The sequence below is a fragment of the Suricata suricatta genome, chromosome 4 (genome assembly GCF_006229205.1).
Source record: "Suricata suricatta isolate VVHF042 chromosome 4, meerkat_22Aug2017_6uvM2_HiC, whole genome shotgun sequence".
NCBI lineage: Eukaryota > Metazoa > Chordata > Mammalia > Carnivora > Herpestidae > Suricata > Suricata suricatta.
Window position 1 is genome coordinate 114,206,466 of NC_043703.1, and position 22,111 is coordinate 114,228,576.

Here is a 22,111-nt window from a genome sequence, read left to right on the forward strand (position 1 = left end):
GGTAGAAAATGGAAGCCCTGACTGCTTCCATGACAATGGGGGCCAGAGAAAACCACCCTTTGACTTTGTGAACAAGAAGCATCCTTTTGTGCTCCTTTTCCTTCCAAAATGTTATATAGGCGACCAAATACATGTGCAGTATAGCTTAGTGGTTAAAAGCAGGGATTCTAGGGGCACCTGGCTAGCTCTGTTAGAGCAGGTGATTCTTGACCTTGGAGTTGTGAGTTTGAGCCCCACCTAGGGTGTAGAAATTTAAAAAAATAAAGCATGGGCTCTGGAACAAGAACATGATGAGTTCTAACCTTAACTGGGCCACTTATTAGCTATGTGATCTTGTTGAGCAAGTTACCTAACCTCTGTGCCTCAGTTTCTCCATATGCAAAATGGGGATTGGAACTATTTAACTACCTCTTTAGGCTGTTGTGAGCATCTAGATGAGTTAATGTATGTAAAAAACTTAAAAAAGCACCGGTATATATCGAGTGCTATTAAGCATTTGCTCTTATTATGTGTCATTTGGGGCCTAGAATCATCATAGCATTAGGAACTCGAGTAATGGGAGGCTTATGATTCAACTGTAAACAGGTGCATATCAAATAACTGTAATTATATGTTGTAGTCCAAAAACTAATTCAATCTTGAGCTATGTTAACAAAAAGAACATCCAGAAAAAGACTGATGAGATTGGCCAATTCTCTGACCAGAGAGTGGGAACATGTCCACCTGGAGGTCACAAAGAAGAGGATAAGCAGGATGGTGACCATCAGAGGCCAGCGCTTGTTGGGCCAGGTGTGACATCATGAAGAATGTATCTAGCAAAGGCTAGATAAAGGTCCCCAGTTCCTGGCACAGAGCTTCAGAAAGTCTTGAGATTTCTAAAATATCCAAAAAACATCAGGAGGGTCTTTTGTTTTTCATAATGAGTCTATTTCATCAGACCTGAATTTATGCTAATGAGGTGACTTAAGGTGGGCCCTTAGATGTTTCAAGGGAGGGAATGGCCAGCAAGAGAGACCAAGCACATGTTTAGAGGGTTGGAGCTTCAGTCCCACTCCCAACTATGGAGGACAGGAGGGGAAGGGGCTGGAGATGGAGTTCAATCAACTGGCAGATGATTTAAACAATTATGCCTTGTAGTAATAATGCCTCCCTCCCCAGTGGTGCCCCCCATTAAAAATTTCTGGACAGAAAGGCTTAGAGGAGCTTCCTGATTGTATGCTGAGATGGTGATGCACCCAGATTCTCTAAGGAGGGGCCATAGATGGTCTTCACCAATCCCCCCTCCATGTCCTGCCTTATGCATTGCTTACATTTCACTGTTCCTGAGTTGAATCCTTTATAATAAAACTGTAGTCACAATTACAGTGACTTCAGTGAGTTCTGTGAGTTGTAACAATGAATTAGAGACTGAAGAGGGAGCATGGGAACCCTCAAATTTATACCCAAGTGAGTCAGAAGTATGGTGGCAGGGGAAGGGCAGAGAGAGAGGGAGACAGAAGATTCAAGGCAGGCTCTGTGCTGACTGCAGAGACCTCAATAGCAGGGCTTGAACTCAAGAACTGTGAGACCATGATCCGAGCCAAAGTCAGATGCTTAACCAACTGAGCCACCCAAGTGCCTCAAGTATGGACAATTTTATTGGTGACCTTGCCCTTTACTTGTGATAGTTAGCCTGTGTGCCCTTTAACTCAGTATAATGTAAGTATTGAGCTGAATTGTAGGACACCCCATTTGCATCAGAGAATTGGTGATGGGACAGCACCAGGCAACTTCTATTCATGATTCATTTTCATTGCCAGGACCCTTTCATAAGGCAGATGTTATTGTCATGGTTTTACAGATAAAGTGAATCGCAGAGAGGTTAACTAACTTGCCCAAAATCACACAGATAACAGTGACATCAGGATTTCAAATAGGACTGTCTCTGGCTCCAGATCCTGCACCCCTCCACCCCAGTTGCCCCCAGATGTCTGTTAGGCTGCCATGTGGAAGAGGGAGGAAGCTGATTCCTTAGAGCCTCCAGGGCCAGAAGTAGGTGGGCAGATTTTAGCAGAGGGTGCAAGGGGCAACTTTGCATAGCAGGAGCTCCTCAGGAACAAGAAGATGGGACAAGCTGTTTTGTCAGGTGGTGCCTCTCTCCTCGGAGCTCAGTGACTACAGGATGCTGTAGAGGGGCTTCTGCCCCTTCCAGGGGGATTGCACTAATGACCACTAAAGTCCTTCAGATTCCATGGGAGCTCTGGAGTCAGCAGGATTGGGAGAGTTCATGGCAATGATTTGGGTGACTGGAAACTCATTCTGGTTAGATGGACTCAACCAAAAAGCCTGCCTCACTCCCCATCACCATCAAAAACTGCAGACAAATTACCGGAAGGCTGGACCAGCCTTGTCCCAGGCTGCTGTTTCTCAGTGCTTGGTCCGTACACCCTGCTTCGTTCTCAGGGACGCCGACCACATCTATAGGATTTCAAACATCTGGGTAGAAGCTGAAAAACACAAACAACAAATATCAGGGTCTTGTCTGCACCACCAGGACTCCTTACCCTGTTTTTGCAGCAACATTAGGTGCTGATTTATTTTAAGGACTGCTAAGAAATTCTTAAAAATGAACTAGAAATGAAATTTTAGTTTAAAAGCAAACTATGTCTATGAAAAGAAATTAAAAAATCTTGATTATCTTTACAAATGGGATCAAAACTCCTTTCAAAGAGAGGAATTGGAAGATCTCTTTGCTGAGTGTTGGCTTCAAGGAACAGAGAAGTTACTTTATGCAGTAGAGGGAGAATGTGGAACTCCTGAATGAGCCCAGAGGAAGCACGGGCTGCTGGGCTGGAAGGCATATGACCCCTTTCTCACACCACCTCCCAATAGTTCACTAACACTACTCAGCTCACAGACATGGGTATGAGAGAATTGTGGGTGCATCCAAAGAAGCAGGAAAAGCCTGAAGAATATCACACCCCAGGAAAGTATAAGGGGTTTTGGAGGTACACAGGCCATGAATTGGTGGATTCAAGACAGTTTCACTGAAAGTTCAAGGGGAAGAGAGACCCCCAGCTGATTCCTGGGGAACTGGCATGAAGTGCTACTGAAGGAGGAATGGAAAGTTGTGAATGTCTTACAAACAACGATGAGTTACTATTCCCAAAATCCTGGGAATCAAGGTCTTTTCCATTTTCACTTGGGCAATGTTCACTTGTTGCTCAGAAAAAGGATGCTTGTCTCCCCCAGAGCTGGCAGCATCCCTGACACCAACTCCTATTCCCACCATGGCCCCAGGGCCAGTCCCTGACTGTCCTGCCTCACTAGCCAGCTCAACTCCACCCCTGACCTAGCACTGTCCACAGCGGAGCATCTGGGAAGACTTGACTTACTACTGAGGGGAGGAGATTGCATCTTGGTAGGTAATGTGTGCCTGAGGGAGTCCAGGACATGGCACGGCCACTGGGGCACAGTTTCCTTCTCAGACCAGCCAGGATACTCTGGGCTCTGCATTTCAGTACTGTGATGGCCCCTGAGCCCAGTCCTGGTGCTCATGGCTCTAGTTAGGGACCTGGCAGTTGGTTCCATAACCTATTCTCTATGCTTTGCATGTCCAGCTGCCAGCTGGGGGCCCTCTTCCCACTAGTCTTATTTTTAGCTGGAACAGGGCCATGGCTACCACTTCATGCTGTTTCTGCCCAATGCCCATCAACATGGAAGGGACCCTCCCTTCCGGGGCTGGCTAGCTCTAGGGCAGGGCTTGCTGACATATCTCTAGATGCTATTTTTTAAAATTTATCTATTTTTTGAGAGAGAGAATGAGGGAGAGGCAGGGAGAGAGGGAGATAGAGAATCCCAAGTAGGCTCCACACTGTCAGTACAGAGCCTGCCACGGGCTTGAACCCACTAACCATGAGATCATGACCTGATTTGAAATCAAGAGTCAAATGCTTAATTGACTGAGCGACCCAGGTGCTCCTGGGTGTTATTCCTTTAAAAGTGGCCACTAATATCCCCTAAGGACCAATCCTGTTGCCTTGTAAGTTGTCTTATCCAAAGCACAAGCTTCTTCCCCATCCCCAGCAGCCCACGCCACAGAGGTATGAGGTATGTATGTGGCCATAACCTGCTAAGATTTGGATTTTCAGAGTCTGAGCTATTAACTGTGTCCACTGAGAGAACTAATCTTTGGCCCCCAGAAGTGAACTGTGCCATTCATGTAAGACGACAGACATCTGTACCCCAGATAAGTGGACACTGAACATAATAATTCCCATCTCAATCTCTGTTGGTGTTGAAATTCCACTCTTAGAGTTCCATTCCTTGGGTTATAGTATTATCCCCTGATTAAAATGAAAATAGGCTGGGGCATCTGGGTAGCTCAGTCTGTTAAGTGCCCAGCTTCGGCTCAGGTCAAGATCTCATGGTTTGTGAGTTCAAGCCCTGCATCGGGATCTGTGCTGACAGCTTAGAGTCTGGAGCCTGCTTTGAATTCTGTGTCTCCCTCTCTCTCTCTGCCCTTCCCCAACTTGCTCGTGCACACTCTACCCCACCCACACACACACAAATAAACATTTTTTAAAAAATGAAAATAGGCCTGAAAGATATCACAGGCAAATGTTGCAAACATTCCCTTGTGGTACCAAAACTATCAGGTCTCTGATTGTACAGTCAGGCTGAGCAGGGCCAGGACAAGCATCATATCAACAAGTCTTAATGAGAAAGATGTATGATGCCAGGGCCAATCATAAGGGTCTAACAACTGGGGCAGGGTCGCCACCCTGGGTAGACTTCGGGGGACCCCGGTCCAACAACTCTCTGGAGAGAGGTGTGGAGATCCAGGCTTTTAGCCAGCACACAAAGCCCTGTGAGCCTCTCAGTGCCTGCCCCGACCCTCCCTGCATCTCACAGGTGCTCTAGGGCTGCGCCCAAGACCTGGAAGGCACCAGGTTGGTTCCCAGCTCTGCGCCTTTGTCCATGCTGATCTCTCCCTGGAGAACACTTTCCTCTTTGCTTTTTCCCTTCAGCTGTCCTCTTCAGCTCATTGTCTTCTCCTCCTGGAAGCTCCCCCAACCCCTTAGGCTCTCCCATCACCTTTACTCACCTCTTTTATTCCACGTACAGTCTGACAGCAACAGACTATTATCATGAGCTCCTTAGCAGGCAGAGCCTGTGTCTTTGGCATTTCTTTGTTTCCCATGTTGCCACAAGACCTGGTGCCAGTCAGAGCTGAATGAATGTTAGTTGAACTGAAGCTCAATTAACAGTACATTGGAGGTTTGGCCAGTTCAGCAAAGCAGTGCTGTCCAGGTCCTGGGTGGGGTGCCAGAGGTGAGAGAGGCTCTAGGCCCTAGGGGAGCTCATGTACAATGTGGGGAGACAGACCCCCCAAGCAGCCTATTTCATGGTAAGGTGCTGAGTGTTAATGGAAGCACATGTGGCAGGCTCCCTAGTACCCAGATCACCTCCTTTAAAACAAAATGTTCTTTTGTTATGCAACCCAATTGGCTGGGCCCCCTCTGGCAGCTATTCTTCCTGCCTATTTTGAAACAGAATTCTAGCAATTGACCACAACTCTTTAACAAATCCAGCTCTACAATATAACAGTGATTATGGGGAGACAGAGAAGAAAACAACATACACCACCTGCCACCAGCCACCATCCCCATGGCTCTCCAAAATTCAGCCCTGCCCCCTTATCTGTCTCTCTCACCTCTTCCCTACAGCAGCCCGTCTCTTGCCCCCACCCCAGGACCCTCGATTCTGTGCTCAACAGGGCTCCCTCTCAGTATGCCTGGTTTGTATTCTCACACCCTTGATCCCTATTCAGCAAAGACTCTGCCTGGGGTTCACCCTCCTAGCAGAGCAGCTGGGGACTGCAAATCACAAAAGATGCTCTCTGTCACAAGTCATTTTCCTCACCGTTTCATCAAAGACCAGGTATATGTAATCACTCGAGTATAAAATCACATTTCTATGGGTCATCTCTAACAGCTATGAAAGGAATAGGAGGTCTAGAAGGAAAGTAACAGATGCCTAAGTTGTCTGACCTTTTCTTGGAAACTGTTTAAGCTCCGTGTGCACCTAAGAGAGGCGAGTGACTGTCTCCTGCCCTTTCAGCAAGAGGTATCAAACAGGAACAGACAGTCTAAGCACCCTGAGCCCCAAATGGAAAGATGCTGCAAGCAGTCACTTCCAGCTACCCCCACCACCACCAGAAGCATGGCCTCCCCTGGGGGTGGTCCCAGCCTTGGAAAGCGCTAGGCCCCCAGTCCCACAGTTCACCATTTGCTCCAAGCCTTAGACCAAGTCAGAACCCAAGCTCACCGATCCTTGAGACTTCAAGAAGGGAGGGAGGAGCCGGTCATGGCTTTGCTGCTGTTACTTTGCAAAGTAAATGGAGACTGCTGAACAAGGGGCTGGACCACACCCTGCCTGGTCTGTTCAGATAAAGAGAAAGCTCGCAGCTCTGCTTGGTGGGATTATGGGTGAAGCTTATCATCAGCTTCTTCACACGGTTCTGAATTTCCCAACTTCTACATTAGGTATCAACTGCTGTAACCATTTAGGACAAAAAATAGTTTAAAACAAGAAGAGAAGGAGGAAGGAGAAAAATGGTAAAGTCTCTACCCCTCTCTGGAAACCCCCTTGGCTGGAAGAACCCTTTAACTCTGACTGCTACAGGTCTAAGAAGTGCTCATTTCTGAGCATCTCTGATGCATCTTTTCCTAACAAAGTCCAGTGAATTTTAAAAGCCTTCTAGTAAAGGGCCCCAGACATAATGGTTGATAGGCATTTTTTCCATTCTTCTATTATCCAGAAATTGTGCTGCTATGGAATGAATAGACTCAGTATTCTTTCTCACCACTTGAAATCAGTCCCACTGCTCCTCACTAGACAAGCACAATTATTTGTTGAGTATCTATTGGTGCCCAAGAATGAACACGAACTAGAATCGGGCATGAGAGGAAAGACCTCCGAAAGAAGTGAGATTTGGTCCCTGTTTGCTGAGGCCCACAGTTATAATGGAAAATGTGAATACAAATAAAGATAAATAGATAGACAGATAGAATAAGAAGCACTGAACACATACATTTCAGACCACCTCTGAAATGATGGTGTATATCTGTATTTCCCTCTCTCTCTTCCCCCGCCCCCCCGTATATATGTATATATACACACACATACATATGAAACTAAAAATAAATATATATAGTCAATGTTTTTTGGAACAGGAGACTGGAAATCTTGGGTCCACATTTGTGAGTACCAAAGTTCTCAGTTAGGTATTGAGGAAGACATTATTCAATCAACAAAATTCAGGGTGTTAAACCCAAAGAGGTACAGGTGTGCTAGGCCCTTCTCATCAACACTCCAGTGAAGGAAGGGCTCATCTTCCTGGATTTCAGGTGAGGAAATTGAAGCTTCAGAAAATGGGGTGATCTGATCAGGGTTACAGAGCTATTGATGGGCAGAGGCTAGTTGAACCCATCTGGTTCCAGAGACTGTTCTCTTTTCCCTTTGCCATGATTCTCGCCCCTCCTCCAGATGAAGATGAACAGATGCAAGGGGCTGGTTGGAAGAAGGGGAATGGAAAACAGCAAATAGCAAAAGCTCAAGGCCCAGGCTTCATATTCTTCGAAGAAGCCAGCCCCTTAAAGGATCATTGTATTTCCTATTTCTGGCACAGGGACACCAAAGATATGATTCACAATTCCTGCTCTCAGAAGAACCACAATGTCATTGCAGCAGGGACAGCTCATAGAGATATCATTACCATACTAGGGGGGGCAGTGCTCTAGAAGATCCCCATGAAACATGGAGGTCCAGGGAGGTCCCAACCTTGCGTGTCCAGCATTAAGCTTTAATCCACTTGTCAGATACCTGCCACCAATCACAAAAACATGTGGACTTCATGCCTTCAATGAAGAGGAAAGAAAGGGGGATTCAGGAATTCCTGGTGATGCAGAGACAATGCTGAACTAGCAGGAAGTCTGGGTTCAGCCTTCAAATCATCTCTTCAGTGAAAAGGTCAACCAAACTTGCACACCCTGTGAATAAAAGCTCATCAAAAACAGACTGTCTAATTGAACTGACATGTCCTTTGATTCACTGTTCCACACCTCAGGCTGCCCTAGAATCTAGTCACAGATACTTTTAAGCAGTCATCTTGTCTACCTTCTGCTTCTAGCAAGACTATACCTAAGACCAATAGAGCTATATTTTGAAAAGCTTCATTTCAGTCAAGTTCAAACATAAAATATTTGGTTCTGCTTTTTTTGACCTAATCTGAGAGCATGTGTTCTTCAGTAGGAAAGTAAAATGTAACTCACTGAATCATGTGGCATTGATTGCCCCCCATCCCTATTTCCAGCCAGGAAATCCAGGAAACAGCTATCAGGTGATGTGCCCTGCTATGTCTAGTAGAATAAAGTTCTACAGCCACAGAGGTGAAAATAAATGCTTTTTTACACATTAAAGTCAGAATTGTCTTGTTGGCTTTTTCATTGGTATTGTGGGAAGTGTTTTCCTTACTAACTGGGCAAAGAGAAAAATATAAGAACACCTTGCACCTAGGACTAGAAGAGGAACTGACACCATCCCTCCTCTCTCTAAAGAAACTGTAAAAATTCACCACCCCAGTAAGAAGACTTTGTAGGCCCAGGAAGAAAGGATGGTGAAGAAGGGTTAAAGGGCAGAGGGTCTAAAGACTCACATGGGGAACTCTACTGACCTCCAGAATATCCATGTGGAGACATCCCAAAAGCCTGAGAAGTGAGGTTCAGGCTGTCACACAGGGACAGGACAAAGATGAAAAAAATAGGAGGCATGCTGTTCGGCCTTGCTGTCCTCTCTGTGATCCTATGATTCCATATGATTTAGATTTTATTGTGAAGGTATTAAGGGAGGAACTATTTCAACTTCTCTGTTTATCTGTATGTGTGCTTGCATCAGCAACAATGCCAGGTGCTCACCAAACCTACATCCTCTTCTTCCTGGGCACCCAATTTCCCTCACCTATAACCCAGGCAATTAAGAGAAGTGCCTTCTTGTTGGGATGAGCACTGGGTGTTATATGTGAGTAATGAATCACTAAGTTCTACTCCTGAAATCTTCTTTGCACTATATGTTAACTGACTTGGATTTAAAAAATTATTAAGTTAGAAAAAAAAAAGTAGTAGTAGGGGCACTTGGGTGGCTCGATCGGTTAAGCATCTGACTTTGGCTTGTCATGATTTCGCAGTCTATGAATTCGAGCCCTGCATCAGGCTCTGTGTTATCACCTCAAAGCCTAGAGTCTGCTTCAAGTTTTGTGTCTCCCTCTCTTTCTCTCAAAAATAAACATTAAAAATTAAAAAAAAGAGCATAAGTGTCTTGTCCACACATTCTACTTTCTTGCCTCCCTGCTGGATGCAGAGGATCCAGTAAGACATTCTGGGACCCTTGGGTATAATACAGTCACCAAATGGAAGGAAACACAGTGTCACTAAAGGCAACCCAGTGAGCATATGATTGGAGATTCTGAGGTTGTTGTTAACAGCAGATAGGGTACTCTGAATAACATCTTCACACTTTTTCTTTTCTTTTCTTAGCTCACGATAGTCTTCTATTAACTTAATCCTAATGTCTCTTTCAGGATCACCAATTATCCATATACTGAATCTCTGTTCTCTACATTTTTTCATTTTCCTCCCATTAGTTTTATTATTGACACTTTCTTTGCATTCTGACAGTTTGTCAGGATTTCCAACCTCACTGGTGTTAATTCAGCAGAAAGAGTATGGTTTTAATTATAATATGAGACAACTTTGTCTATTGCATACTTTCCTTCATCTTCATTTTCACCTCCACCCCTTTCCTCCTAGGTTGTTCTCCCCTGTGACTGTCCTCTCCTATTTCTTAGAAGCCATGCCATTTTGAAATACATTAAGAAAATCAAATCATTTTCTGACATTTTTCTTGTGATTCCTTTAGCAGATTATTACAAGAAGCAAGCACTTTTGAGTCTCCCAAATCACTTACCTTCCTCTCAAGTGTCTTTTCTCAAGGCACTTCTAATTGTTTTTTTGTTCACTTTATTCTCAAATAAGATGAACTCAAATCCCCTAATGTACAATATACAGGGAAAATAGCTTCTAGCAAAAGATGATCAGGAAACCACATGTTTTCTGGAAGCCAGATGTAGTGTACACACAATTAATGGTGACTGTTATTTCCTAAAGGCAATTTCTGCACTAGCTGACCATAGCAATTAGCTTAATAATCAGTGTACTTAAGATCAAAGATACATAAGGACAACTATCAAGAATAAGAGCCCGGTCCTATATCCTGGTTACAAAATGGGTACTCCTTTTATAGAAAACTTAATAAAGTTCAATCAAACTCATTTCTAGGTGATTGGTCTGTTAACATCAGACTTAAGGAAATAAATACTTAGGTGAATCCACAAATCCCAAAATATGACCTGCCACTTCATAGCTTCCTGAGATCCCATAAAACTACTGATAAGATTTAGGAAGAAGGGAATGAAAGATAAGCATCATGGCAACAATTTGAGGGCTATTTGGTACTGGAGACTCAGTCAACTTCACTTCTAGGACATCTCCTGCTTGAAGAAAGGACATGGGAGGCGAGTCACACAGGCAAGCAGAAGGAAGACTTTTGATTCAGGCCTCAGAAGTGAAGGCAAAAAATACAAGACCAGGTATTGATTTGATAGTGAGGGATAAAAATAATCATTAGCATCATTTTATTTCTTTGAATCTAAGACATCACTGATTGGCAAACATGGTATTATTTCAAGTATTACTAGGAAAGGGAAACCATTGTCAGTTATAAGTCATCATTAATTGGAAGACACACCCCACTTTCAAAGATGTGGACATGTGGGGAAAATGTGTACCTTAGAACCGATGAATGATGGAAACCCAGCCTAGAAGTGAGGTCACCAACTCTAGGACTGCTCTTCACATGTGGGTGGGAGGTCATCCACTGTGTCAGGAAGCCAAGGGATCAGACAGGAGAAAGAAGCCCGTGAACCAGGACTTGGGGGGTTATCAGCAAATAAGTTTGTTGGCTGTCAGTCCTACTTTCACCAGGCAGTGCCCCAACATCCGTGATAGCAAAGCAGGCTGATTTGCCCAGCTGCCAAACATGTTTTGCTCTATGCATATCCACATACTCCTAAGGAGGCGTCTTCCTCCTCAGAGAGACAGAAGCATAATGTCATAAGGCATTATGACATTTGTCATCCTATGATGAGAAAGCCAAAGCAAAGCTTAAAAGATGAGACAAAATGGAGATGGATCCACTACCCAGATTTCTGATTTGCTGATTGGACGAAACCACCTTAGCTGGAAGTATTCTCCAGAAGGACTAGCACATAGTAGGTGTTAAACAAATGCTAGTTCCCATCTCCTGTATCCTCTTTCAGAACCCTCCCTGATCTGCTATTGAGGCCTTCCTTGCATTTTCTCAATGCTAGGAATAGACAGAAGCAAACTGAGGGAAAATTAAGAACCCCTGAGGGGGTTAGAGAGTAGAAGTCCAAAGCTATCTCACATTATATTAAGGGCCTAGGGAGTTGGCTCCACCCTACAGCCTTGTGACTAAGAATCCAGGCTCTGAGAAACATTGAGGCATAGAACCAAATCCTACCTCTGTATCTTTCTAGCTGTGTGTACTTGGGCAAATTAATTAATTTCTCTAGACCTCAGTTTCTTGATCTGTACAATGGAGAGAGGAATAACACCTCCTCAGAGGATTATATGAGACAATATATGAAAGCACAGGGCCTGATAAATAATATGGTCTCAATAAATGTTAGATGCTACTATTAAATCATTTTTCCTGTGGTCTATTGACACTGTAACAATTGAATTTTTTAAATTGCAGTCCGTATTCCATCTTGCCAGCAAGCATACATCTGGGGCTCACTGCCCTATCAAGTGTTCTCAAGGGAATGTCAATGCATCTGTGAAACTGAGCTTAATAAAATTTGGCAGATTATGTTTGCTGCTGAATTTCTGTACTAAAGGCATAGGTAGATTTTTGACTGCTGGGCGGTTTTAAATGGTAGGTTCCACTTTTCCATGTAAGCAGGTGATCTAGGGATTCCAGTGCTGTTACAGTGCTCCTTGCATCACTGATGAGAATGTCTAGACTGGTAATAGGTTTTTGCAGCTAATTCCTTGACCCCCTTGACCTGGCTATTTATTATGGGTATAAGAAGCTGTGCCCAGCCATCTGACATGCTTGTGTCTTGGGAAAGAAGGACTTCTGGTCTTTCCTGGCAGGTAAGCCAGGAATTCAAAAGAAAGGGGTGAGATTTGCAGTCTGAGAAAAAATAAAAGTAGAAAAGGACTGAAAACTAAGGCAGAAAATCACGGAGGGTATAAAGAGAGCTAACACTGAGGAGAGCCCACTCCTCACCACTCAAAACAAGGGCATTTAAAGCAAATTAAATAAGGTTTTACATATGGTGAATAAACAAATGGAATGTGTTAGCCCAAGGCATGATACACACTAAAGTGTATGAAGCCTACTAAACATCCATCTAAAGACCTTTTTGATAATAAGCTCCCATAAGGCATTTCACCTGGACAAACCGTGTGCACCGATACAATGTTAAATGAAAAATGCTTTAGGGCACAATAAATAATAGCTAGGAATCCAACTCCATACACTATAGGGTAGGGGTAGGACGGCTGCCCACACTCCATCTTTGCCTTCTTTGTGCCCAGCGTCTCTGGGAAGTAGTACAAAGGGCCCTGATGCCATCTCTCTCCTACACTTTTTGGATCCCTCCATAATTTCAGAAGCATTACCATATACCAAAGCATACAGATTCTGGTACAGGCTGCCTGATTCGTATCCTAGGTTCATCTCTATGGGATTTTAGGAGAATTACTGAGGCCCCCAAGGCCTCAGTTTCCCCATCTATAAAGTTGGGGTGGTAATTATGATAGAAACCCCAAAGGATTGTTGCAGTCAAATGGATTTATCCATGAAAAGCACATAGGACAACGTCTGTCACAGAAGATGTATTCAATAATGCTCTGTTATGTGGCGTTGTCACTGTATGGGTGAATGCAAACACCAAGCTAGACCAGCTAAGGAGGGTGAGCAATGGCAAGTGGCTTGGAAGCTCACCTACTGGGTATGTTCTAAGGGGGTCTATAAGTGGGTTGAATAGAGGCCCCTCAAAAAATATGTCCATGTCCTAACTCTCAGAACCTGATAATGTGACCTTTTTGGAAAATGGATTTTGAACAATAAAATTAATTTCAGAATTTAAGGTGAAATCATCCTAGATTATCCAGGTGGACCCCGAATCCCATTACAAGTGTCACTATAAGACACATGGATGAGATGGCCGTGTGAAGACAGGCAGATATAGGAGTGATGCTGCCACAAGTCAAGGGAGACCAGCAGCTAGCAGAAGCTGAAAGAAGGAAGGGTTCTCCCTTAGAGCCTTTGGAGGGAGCATGGCTCTGTTGACCCCTTGATTTTGCACTTCTGGCCTCTAGAACTGTCTTAGGGCTACTCCAACCTTAATATGTATACAAACTGCTAAAGGACCTTGCTAACCTACAGGTTCTGATTCAGCAGGCCTGGGGTGAGGCCTGAGATTGTGCATTTCTCAAAAGCCCTTAAGTGATGCCAGTGCTGATGGTCCACATATCACACTTTGAGTCGTGAGGGTTTAAGAGCAGTGTCACACTGTGACAGTGGAGGAGCCCCCCTTGCAGCTAGAGGGTAAAGAGCAGAAGCAAGTCACTGAGCTCTGGTGGCACATCTCCCTAGGCTCGGTTGATGCTTCTGAATTGAACAGCAGCTCACTGGGGCAGTGCTAACGGGTTCTGACTGCTCCTGTTCACCACTCTCTAACAGGGTCAACCAAGAAGTGGTCTCATCCTTTGGAATGAAAAAAAACCAAAGCAAAACCAAAACAAAATAAGATTTCCTTATCTCTGGCTTATAGAGGGCCCAGAATAATTCATGGGAGGATAGCAACTTTGGTGACAGAATCCCAGTTTCCAAATTTCAGTGAACTTGGTGTATAATTATACATCAGTACTTTTGTCCTATTGTTTTTATGGAGTGAAAAATGCTTGGTCTGAAAAGGGGATGAGAACTTGCCTCTAATGTAGCCTGGGCTCTTACACCTGTGAGTAGATCTGGAAAAGCTCAGGTTGGTCAACAAAAGAGGAGAGGACACTGGTGTGCCCCAGGTTGAGGGTGGGAGTAAGGTAGCTTATCCACTAAAACAACCTTGGATCAAGAAAGAAAGGAAGGAAAGGAAGGTAGGGAAGGGAATAAAGGGAAGGAAGGGTAGGAAGGGAAGGGAGAAAGAAAAGGAAGAAAAGAAAGAAAGAAAGAAAGGAAGACAGACAGACAAGAAAGAACAGAAAAAGAAAAAGCTGGTCCATCAAGTCTAAGGTAGGAATGGGCAAAAGAGACCCTTGACTTATGGCCTTGTTAAAAAGAAAACCACAGACCCGAAATGGAGTCACTTATGCTAGGCCACGTCACCAAACCAGGGCTTACTACCTAACCTGATTGCAGTTTCAACCTCCCCTAATAAGACCCCCTGCTCTGTCCCATAAGGGAAAGTGACCTTGCCTTAAGAAACCTTTTTTTTATTCTTTTGCCAATTGTCCCTCCCCGTTTCTGTCTATAAAACCCTTCCATTTTGCACAGCTCCTCCGAGCTCCTTTCTATTTGCTAAATAGGATGCTGCCTGATTCATGAATCACTGAATACAGCCAATTTGATCTTTACATTTACTCAGATGAATTTTAACAGCCTGAATTCTATTTTCATTTCCCACTGATCTCTTTCTCCAGTGCCCCTCCTACAAACCAATCCATACTCACAGTTTTATCTCTTTTTAAAATGCTTCCCAAAAGCCACCCAAGACTTCCTACTGTCCATAGCCAAGCTGGCCATGAGGCTTTCAATCATGTACCAAGTCCAATGGATTGGTGGCACTGACTTAAGAGAACTTGAGTCCTCCTCTGTGTTCAGTGGGAAAGGAGGAGGGGATTGATTTCCAGGGTCAGCCATAAGGTCAGGACAGAGGGAGTGGCATGGTGCCATTTCTTTCTAAACAACAGGATAAAGTCATCTTGGCTCTCAAGCTCCTAAGCTAGCACTTCTCCCAGTCTTCCTCTGCGTGAAATGCCCGCTCCAGACAGACAAGACTACAATCTACCCCATATCAGCCCCCAGCTCTCCACGTGTCCCTGCCTCCTCTTCCCCTGGTCAAGGTCTTTCCATTCTCCAACACTTAATTCTCTCCTTCTTCTTGGCTTTGACATCTCTCATTTGCCACCAAACTGGCATCTTTTCCTGTTATTACTCATCTCTGTACATGAGTCAGGACAAAAATGATTGATGCATGAGTGTTCCTAGCTTTTCCCCTCCCCACAGCCTCTCCTCCCTGAACTCCAAGAAGAGCCCACTTTCCCTTATTGGCTCTTTTGGGCTTCATGAGGTAGAATCAATGGGGAGGGGAGCTGGGAGAGAACAAGAGGAGGGACCTCCAAGAAAGCTGGTGGCTTATAAGGCCTTGTGTTGAGAGAGGAACAGCAGTATGAGGTAAGAGGGCAGCAGACAGCAGAAAAAAAGTGGATTTATAGGAGTTGCTGTGGTCTACCCCCTCCCTGTTTCACAGTCAAGAAATGTAAGACCTTAAGTTATCACAAAGAGCTTCTGTTTATTTAAGTCTATGCTGAGGCCACAGCAATACACTCAGTCTGGGCCTATTGGGACATGCCTGTGCAAGTGTCCCATTTATGCCTCTCATGTTCCCTTTCCACGTGGCTTGATGGGCCATTCCTGCACCCGTCTTCCAGGGTCTGGGGCAGATCGCAGAGTAGCAGAGTCAGGCAGGCCCTGAAAGCTCACTCAACATCCTTACTTCACAAAGCCTGAAGCCCAGAGAAGGAGTCTGTAGTCCCTCAAATTCCACTGCAGCTAAAATACCTATGTGAGCAGTTTGTCTTGAGCTGACAGCACAGTGTGATTGCTAATACCGCTTCCTTTCCTTCCTCCTTCAGGATGAGGTACCATAGGTGAGGGGATATCATACCAATCCAGTGTAACAGGTATTGATTGAAGACACTCAATGAAAAAGTACTCTGTATGAAAATATCTTAAACATTCTAGAAAAGCCTACTATGGACACTAAACTGTTGTGAATTATTTTATGATGGGAAGTATCATTTTGCATAGGCAGCAATCATCCCTGGCCATGGGTGAGACCCTCTGACCTCATTGTCTTTAGGTTCAGCCCCCCACTTACAGGTATGACCCCTCCCCACCCCCAGTCTTCTCTTTCTCATCCTCTCCTATTCTTGTACCTTCCTCATCCTCAAACACCACCCCTGAAACCTCACCTCATCTTCCCTGCATAGAGTCAAGTCCAGTGCAGAAAAAGCTAAGTGCACCTTGGGAATGTTTATTTCTGATGGTGAAAGTAGGGGAGTCTCATTAAAGACCACTTAGGTGTTACTGGCCTGACATACCCATTGACAAACTCTCAAGGACACATTTAATGTCTTGCTCTTACTGAATGAAGGAGCCTGGCCTGGGCTGCTCACAGCTAATCACTCCTCAGCCTTCCCAGCTGACTATGGCAGGCTCCATGTCAGCTGGCTTCCTGCTGGGTTGGGGGCAATAGGAGGCATTGACCCAAGACAGAGAGAAAACACAGAACATTTCCTCCTCCTCACCACCCCCCACCCCGTCTCACATGGCATCTCCTCCACGGCCCCAGCTCCCACCTGAGAAGCCCACCATGTTCCAGCTTCCAAAGAGTGAGTGACCCTGGCCCCATGACTGGGATGATACCACCTCTCCAGCCCCTCCCTCTAACCTCCTAGCCTCCTTCCTGGCAGAAGTGACTTCCTGCTAGGTCTAATATCTGGGCTACTCCCAGCAATCTTTTTTACCTCCTCCATTACCCATGCAAATCCCTGCATTAAAATGCCCTCTGCTGAGATACTTAGAGAAGTTTCTATCTTCCTTGTTAGAGCCTAACTGATACACAGCCCAACTCTCCACCCTTCTTCATAAAATCTGAGAAAACTGAGGCCAAGAGAGTGTGATTCATCCACAGGAAGACTCAGTGTCGCTTTATGGCCAGTGCCTGGATTGGGCTTCCTGGCTCTGCCCTCCTCATCTCAGTAGAAAATGTCAGAGAATATGCTTGTTTTTCACTTTTAAGCTAAAAGGGTTGCAAGTCATTGAGATCAACAAGTTTGAAATGTGTGACTTCTAAAACACAGCCACAGTCCCTTCACCCTCCTAACATGCCCTCTGGATATGCAGAGCAATTTAAAGCTGTCTTCTGAGAGATGGAGGCACATTAATTAGAATAGCAAAGCTGTCACCACAGCCAGTCACCATCAGCTTCTGTACCTCAGTTTCTACATCTAAGGAAACAAAAGTGACACAAAATGATCATTTCCAGAAGCATTTAAACAGTTCTCTTAATATATGAAGCAAAATTCAACTCTTCAGATTTTGGACCAGATGGATTCTCAACTCTGTGAAGTAGGTTTAATAGTTATTTAAACATGCCACATATTTTAAATACACAGTGCTTCTGCTAATTAACACTTCATAATTTCTCAAAAGAGTCCCCTAGGCAATTGTACTATTTGTAACTGGTGAAAGATTGTGTCAAGAAAATGAATCCTATTTCATTCCTGAATTGCGGCCCTGGGATAATCTACGTGAAGGATCTTGTCTCTTCTACCTCATGTGAATGAAGTGGTAGGAGAGAATGAGAATGACTCTGCTGGGGTTGGATGATGGGGACATGTGAGCATAGCACCACGTGGTGCCCTTCAAGCACTGAAGTTCTTTAAAAGGGCTGAGAACCCAAGGTTGGTCACAAAGATGCACATGAGTTACACAGTGACCTAATAAGAAGATGTGGACATTTGCACGTGTGCATGTGTGTACACACACACACACACACACACACACACACACACACAGCACTTGCAAGAAAAAGCCAGTCAATAGAAATAACCCAAAGTAATAGTCTGGGTGAGGCGAAGAGGCAAGGCAAATGAAGCCACAGGTGCAGAGTGGGGGCTGGTGGCACTTGCCCTCCAAATCTCACCAAGCTGCCTAAACATCCTCATCCTACTCCTCTGTGCCTAAAGTTTGATCACTTAGAGGTTTGTTAGACTAATGTCTCCTCTCTTTAAAGGCCAGCACTCCTGGAAGACTTGACCAGATATTTGTTAATCTCTTCCTACATCAGTGTGACCTAATGAGACACCTTTCTTCCAGGAGCTTTGCAGACATCAGGGGCTGATAGGTCAGGGACCCCAAAGAGAACATGCAGCACTTAGGGCCATGCACTTGGAAGATGCCTTACCTTATTGTAACAGGGACCCTGGACATCTGAGGAGTTGAGGTAAGGCATTTTTAGAGGTTGATAGGACATCAAAGGGGGAAGGAGGAGGGAACATCTACTTACCCAGAGTTCTGCCTAGAACGACCCTACATGCACCCACTCCCACTCTCCACACCCACTACAACCTCAGGACTGCTGCTTCTTTGGGGAAACAAGGAGACAGGAACGAAAGGTTGACAATGAGGCAGAAAAAACTGAGTGTGAGTGGGGAAGAGCTCATTGTGTGAAACTTTTTTTCTGGAAATTCTAAAAATAACAAAGACCTAGAATAGGCTTTGGCTCATCACTAGATTGGATGTTCTAGGAGGGAAAGGCCTTGTCTAATTTTGTTCATCGCTGTATCCCCAGCACATAGAATAGTGCCTGAAAGGTAAGAGGTGCTCAGTAGGAGCTAGTTAAATGAATGAGAACTGGGACCAATGTGCAATGAGAACGCCTGAAGGCCCCTCCCACTGGGTCGTTGTGGCTGCATAATCTCTTGTTGGAGTTATGCATGGGCATCTGGGGAAAATGGAAATCCCTCTGCAGTCCCCTACAGATATGTATGCTGAGCTCCGCAGGTGTTCTGCCTTGCCCTGGGTCACTGCCTTCGTTAGGCAGCATCTGCTGAATGGCCAGCCCACACAGCACATCAGGAGACCCGAGCATCTTCCCTGCCAATGCCCACAAAAGGAGGTAGAAGCTGCAACAACCAACCTTAAGTTTCTCTCAACCAAACATTTCTGCCCTTCAATAGGTGGCAGGCTCTGCTCCAGAAGAGACTGAAGAGAAACTCTTAGGGGTATTTTCTGTCCTTGATTTTTGAGGCACTGCAGGCAAAATGAAACTGCTCGTATTCGGCTGGACCCAACATCCCTAGGGGATGTTTACGACCATCTTTTTCCTCATGAGGTTCAGAGGATTAAGTGCTGTAGGCAGCAGGTAAGTACCTAGCCATGATTCTGTAGGAAGGTAGAACAAAGTAAGTAATTTCTAACCAAACCATGAAGCAGTTACATGTATATATAAGATATAGAGTCTCATAGCCTCTGGGCTTCTAGGCATCTATAAAATAAAGTGTGAAACAAGGCAGCCTCTGAAGTTCCTTCTAGTACAGAGATGCTCTTTTACCGAGAGTCTAGTTTGATGTTCCAGTGGTGTCCCTGCTTGGTCCATGTGGCATACGGGCTGAGGTGGGCTTTCCCTCTCCCTGAACATCCTCAGCTGGCCCTGAGAGATGTGGGAAGTATGGAAGGAGAGGGGGATCTGGTACCAACCACAGAGTGGCAAGGTCCCAGGGTCAGGGAGCCTGCCTCTAAACAAAGAATTCAGCCCAGGAAGCCTCCTGTAAGGGGAGTCCACTATTTGCCTGGAGGTGTCAGGGTCTTTCCTTGGGGAAGATGAAAGAAACAAAGGAACTTCTGGAGGGCTTTAGCTTATCCCTTGGTTACTGGGGGATGGAGGCATGCAGGAGCTAAATTTGAGCCACAGGGCTTTGAACTTCCTAAGAGGAAAGAATCACCAAAACATCTCATGGAAAAGGTACAGGGTTCTGGCCCCCAGCTGTCTGTTCATGCATTTGTCTGAACTGGCCTTGCTCTGCTAATTAATTCCCAGCTCATCAGTCACTCTTGGCACATTAAGTCCTGCTCACAATCTCCCCTCTACATTACCTAGCATTTGAGAATGCTGTGCACTGTCACAGACACATGAAAAGTAAGATAGATTTGGACAAATTAGCTGCTGGTCCAAGAGTCAAGATGGTCCAAGGGCCATCTTTATCAGATCTACCACAGGCTATAATTTTGCAGATCTTTCCCCTGCATTTTCTGGCAACAGATGTTGCTTCTTGCAGGAGACATGAAATCACTGCCGGTGTGTCTTCTCCCTTGTGATCTGTAGGCTGCTTTTTAAGGAGGCTTTAATAATGCATAGGAAAGGAAGGATGGTGCACGAATTAAACACCAAACTACTGCCTTGAATTCAGGCCTGGTGGACAAAGCAAATGGACCAGCTTTTAGCCTGAGTCTTCCAGTTTGCATCAGGAAAGGATTTGGATCCCAAAGCCTTTTTTGAGGATGCCATATGACAAGTGCAGTTTTGAGCCAACATCAGCTTTTCAAGTGCTGATTTTCATTACCTCCCAGCTTCCTGGCCACACAAATCACTTCTAGATAAAGAAGGAAAAAATGCTTTTCATTTAGCCATCAACAGTGCTGGGGTAAGTGCACATTTGACATCATAAAACTTAAAAAACGGACATCAAAAAGGTGCTGCAGGTCTGGCAAAATACATCAAGAATCAGAAGCACTGCAGTGGAAAGGAAGGAACAATTTTGTGTTTGGATTCCCAATGTGTAGATTACATAACTGATGCCGTGCCACCTGGGAAGTTTATAATATTGTTAAAATACAGTAAGAGTTGGCGAGTTTTCAGAAATGGGCTGTGCACTGATAAAGAAAGAATCTCCTTTCTTGTCCCCAAGTCCCAGTGCTTTCCACAGACACACAAAGCCCACCTCCAGGAGCAGATGAGCAGACTTCAGCTCTGTTGTCAAGGAAACCAGTCTGTTCTTAGCTCTAGAATTAGAAAGCCTGCGTCTGGCCTCAGCAGTGCCTTATGCCCACTTCTCAATGGGGCCCGCCATCTCTTCTCCACTGGGGACCCTGAAGACCATGTCACATAATCACTAGCACTGGCCAGTGGAGTGGCGGCTCCTTCAACAGCCCAAACCAACCCAGTAGACAGGTGCACAGCCCACTCGAACAAATCCGTGGCGGGGGCGGGGGGGAATGAGTTCATCCACAAAGAAAGGGAGAGGACAATTGACCAGGGACAGCAATTGACTCACATTACCAGGAACAGTTTAGGAAAATGGGATTGACCATTCAATGCCACCCAGCACTTTTCCTTCCAAAACATTCCTCTCCCAAATTTCTCCAAATGAGAGAGCCAGCCCACTGGCTGGTTCAAACCTGGTGCTCTACCTGAGGCAGGGAGTGGGGCCCAGAAAAGCCATTTGTAGCAAAGGGTCTGGGTAAGTGCTCCCCTGTTGGGGGGAAGCATTTGGAGAGTTGGGGATAGGACAGGGTCTGAGAAGGAGAGAGGGGATCCCCAATATTATTACCACCAAGGGAGTGGGAATCTGAGATAGAAAAGAAACAGAGACAGAGTGAATGGCCTGCTGGGCAGGAGAGGGGAGAGGAGGACTGGGGTCTTCAGGGATATGCTCCATGGAAACTTAGCATAGAGGATAAATTAAAGGGACCCTGAAGTGCTACATGTTAAGAACAGTCTTACCCAGAAAACAACTCATGTGCTTGATCCTCTGAACTCCCTGAGCCAACATGGTCAGAAGTGAGTACCCTCTACCTGGCATTATACCTTTTTGGATACATGCTTTATCTATTCTTTTATTTTATTTTTTTCTCTTTTTTTTCCATAATATTTTATTATCAAATTGTTTTCCATACAACACCCAGTGCTCTTCCCCATAAGTGCCCTCCACCATCACCACCACCTCTTTTCCCCCCTCCCCCTTCCCCTTCAACTCTCAGTTCATTTTCAGCATTCAATAGTCTCTCAAATTTTACATCCCTCTCTCTCCCCAACTCTCTCTCCCTCCTCTGCTCCCCTGTGTTCTCCATTAGGTCTCTCTTGTTTTCCTGTTAGACCTATAAGTGCAAACATATGGTATCTGTCCTTCTCTGC

General features: G+C 45.0%; 1 protein-coding gene and 1 pseudogene across 1 annotated transcript in view; one reads left to right on the top strand and one right to left on the bottom strand.

The window, feature by feature from the left end:
• Nucleotides 1-22,111, bottom strand: part of ADD2 (adducin 2) — a 103,317-nt gene that overhangs the window by 45,050 nt on the left and 36,156 nt on the right. The window contains exon 2 of the mRNA XM_029937561.1: nucleotides 2,369-2,486. The gene's annotated coding sequence lies outside the window, so the exon portion shown is untranslated. The remainder of the gene's footprint in view (nucleotides 1-2,368; nucleotides 2,487-22,111) is intronic.
• LOC115290669 overlaps nucleotides 16,742-22,111 on the top strand; it is an 18,757-nt pseudogene continuing 13,387 nt past the window's right edge.